Source organism: Gopherus flavomarginatus, chromosome 1, assembly GCF_025201925.1.
Source record: "Gopherus flavomarginatus isolate rGopFla2 chromosome 1, rGopFla2.mat.asm, whole genome shotgun sequence".
Lineage (NCBI taxonomy): Eukaryota > Metazoa > Chordata > Testudines > Testudinidae > Gopherus > Gopherus flavomarginatus.
In genome coordinates, this window is record NC_066617.1 from 368,203,392 (window position 1) to 368,206,876 (window position 3,485).

Sequence of the window (3,485 nt, forward strand, 5' to 3'; positions counted from 1 at the left end):
GGCTATGTTCATCTCTTTCCCTTCTTGGGTTTCTGAGGACCAAATGTCAGGACTCGTAGCCTCCTTTCTCATGGGGAGAAATCTCATCATTCTCCCATCCTCAGACTGGGCCCTGGGCTACCGCACAATTTGGCTGTAGCACTGAGCACTGTGCCTGCTCAATAGGTCCGGCTGGGTTTGTACCTGTGGCTGACGTGTGTGCTAAAGTACAGCTGGGTAAATGTTATGTCAAAACTTTACATTGTAATACAAATATTACAAACACAAATTTCATGACATGTCTGCATATTGAAAGCCAGCGGCAGAGTTGTTGGAATTGCTACAGGAAGGAGCAGTGGTAACTGTTTGCAATGGGTTTGTGCGATTAACTCTCTGTTCAGTGAACAGCTATATGGAACTCATCCCTGCTAACTGAGCAGAAGCCATTTGTAATACTTACATTCAGGGTCATGCACACAATAACTCTACAATAGCTGTGCAAGACTTTCCAAAAAGTCCTGAGAAAACAGAACCGCTGGTCCATGTTTCAGCAAAGAGGAGAGCTGAGGTGCAGGAAAGAGCAGTGTGATAGTTTTTTATGTAATTTACCTCCATCACCTGTTAAAAAAGCATGGCTGAGGTAACTAGCACACTCAACTAGATATTAGTGCAAATCTAGTGTTTGCACTATTCATCTGTTTGCGATGCCAACCCCTCCCTCATCCAGCTGAAGTAACTGTCCATGTGTCATAAACACCATGTTAGCTTGTAACTTACCAAACAACTACAATCCCTTGAATGGGGAGCAGATGCGGGTCCTGTGAGGAAGAAGGGGAACCTGTAGGATGAACAAAGTCTTTGGATTCACTCAACATAGGCTAGGCAAAGCACTTCAACTTCTCTTGGAGGGATTCTTGGGGTCAGAGTGTATCACTGGGAGCATTTGGTAAGGGAAAGTTAATAGATCCTGATTCCAATCGAATTTACACATGTAAATCTGGAATGATGCCATTATTGAATTCAGAACCAGACCCTGAAAGTTTATCCCATGTGCTGCAAAGAGGCAGTGGCATAGTTTGAACTCACATGAGCAGAGAATATAAAAAAATAAGGTACATAATGAGGCAATGAAACACATTTATGAATAACTTAAATGCAGAACAGATAAACACAATGACCATTTTCACCATGCACTTGCCATATGTGTACATACATGTTGTGATACAATGGGCCACACTTTGAAGTTGAGGGCCAGAAAGGGTGTCTGTGTGAATGTCATTATTGCAAACTCACACACTGCTCAAATAGTCTGTGGAACTCTGATCCACTACATATAAATGGGGCCAAAGGATTAGCCGGATTCAAAGAGGGACTGGATTTACACCAAAAAATATGTCTAACTAGTGGGTGCCTGGGGAAAACTTTCCCTTGGAGCAGTTAATCTCATAGCTCCCAATTGCAGGGATTCTTCCATCTTCCCCTGACGCATATGTAACTGGTTACTGAGCCAGAAGGACTGCGGGTCGGATCCAGTCTGGCAGTGCCTATCTTCCTATTGGCATATCCTATTGGGGGCGTAAATCCAAATCTATTTTTTTTCTGATCTTCCTTGAGCTTATGGGAATCCTAGATTTGCACTCAGCAGAAAGATGTCTCATTAAATATCATCTACTTTCCTGTTCTTTTTCCTTTCAGGAAGGAAAGTTCAAAACTTCTCAGACCTGCCCAGTGTGGTATGTCAGCTGTCAATGACACCAAATTCACACCTGCAGTGTTTCTTCTCACTGGGATACCTGGGCAGGAAGACATCCATCACTGGGTCTCTGTCCTCTTCTGCTTCATGTATGCTATTTTGATAGTAGGAAATTCAGACATTCTGTTCATTATCAAAACAGATCCAATCCTCTATGAGGATTTTTCCTTTCCATGTTGGCCGTCACAGACCTTGGCTTATTGAGAGCCACCATGCCAATGATATTGGGCCTATCCTTTTTTAAATCTAGAGAGATCAGCCTTAATGCTTGTTTTGCCTAGATGTTCTTCATCCACTCTCTGCAATTCATTGAATCCTCTGTGCTCTTGTTGATGGCATTTGACTGCTTCATCGCAATCTGTAACCCGCTGAGATATGCCTCCATCTTAGCCCTGCTGAGAATAGCCAAGATGGGACTGGTGTTTGTGCTAAGAGCAGTGGCAGTAATATTTTCACTCCTCTTTCTCCTGAAACAGTTCCTATTCTTTTCAGCCAATGTCCTTTCCCATTCCTACTGCCTGCACCAGGACCTCATGAAGCTGGTTTGTTCGGACATCACAGTCAACAACATCTATGGCTTCTCTATTACAGACATAATGCTGGGGTTGGACTCGCTGCTCATTTTCCTCTCTTATGTGATGAGCCTCAAAGCAGTGCTGAGCATCATGTCACCCACAAAATGCTTTAGGGCCCTGAACACCTGGGTCTCCCACCTCTGCTCTGTTCTGCTCTTCTACGTGCCAGAGTTCAGCCTGATTGTCATACACAGATTCTGGAAGAGCTCTTCTCCCTTGATTCCAATTATCCTGGGCTACATCTACCTGCTGGTTCCTCCTTTAATGAATCCAATTGTGTACAGCATGAAAAGCAACCATCTTTGTGCGAGGATAATCAGGGTGTTTGTCAAGTAAAGAGTCAGTTCATCATCTGGCTCCAGAGCTGGTGACACAGGTCATGACCACCTATTTCATCTTGGACCCTTATATATGAGGAAACAAGAGCTACTGATCTCCACTCTGTAGAGAGAGGCTCCTACAGGATCTAAGACCTGAAGGTTAGTGGGGCCATCCCCACCCGCAGCTGAGGGAGGACAGCACTCCGGGGATGGGAGACCAAGCCAGGCAGTAGCATTTACAAAGTCACTCTGTTTGTAGAGAGCCAGGGGAACGGTGGGATGTTGGCCCCTAAAGAGCCATATCGATGGCTGCTCTAACCTCAGAATTCCTATGAATAAAGTCACTATGAGAAGAGATGTGACTGCTGTTTCCCATTACACCTGGCCTGTCACTGTCTTATCCCTGGTTAATCACCCACGGGCCCTGCTAATCTCCTTCTCCATGGGTTGTTGGCTTTTATTCACACATGTGGCCAAAACATCTGTAAGGACGAGACTTCGGCCATGCATCTCCCAAGAAAGGATAGCTTCTTGATCCAGATGAGGTAAAATACGAAATCCAGTGAGCTAGTCACACCATCAGTCTCACTGAAGCCCCAGGCCCCGCTTTCATCTTGGAATCTGGAGTTAAATGTCATACCCCAAGAAGAGTCTCTTATCATCAGTCTCTGTGTCCCAGGACAACAAGCCATTGTTCTCAGTCACTTTGGCCCATGATTACAAGGACCGCTGGTTGCTAGGGAGATGGTGGAATCAGTGGGCTCCTTCTGTTAATGGGCATGCTGGCAGGGTGGGATTCAGTAGCATGGAAACCAGAAATAGTATAAGGGACTTACGATCAATCAAACCCTAACCCCT

General features: G+C 45.0%; 1 pseudogene; it reads left to right on the top strand.

Moving 5' to 3' along the window:
- Positions 1-1,714: 1,714 nt before the first annotated feature.
- On the top strand, positions 1,715-2,643 carry LOC127031426 (olfactory receptor 51G2-like; annotated as a pseudogene).
- The last annotated feature ends 842 nt before the right edge of the window (positions 2,644-3,485 follow it).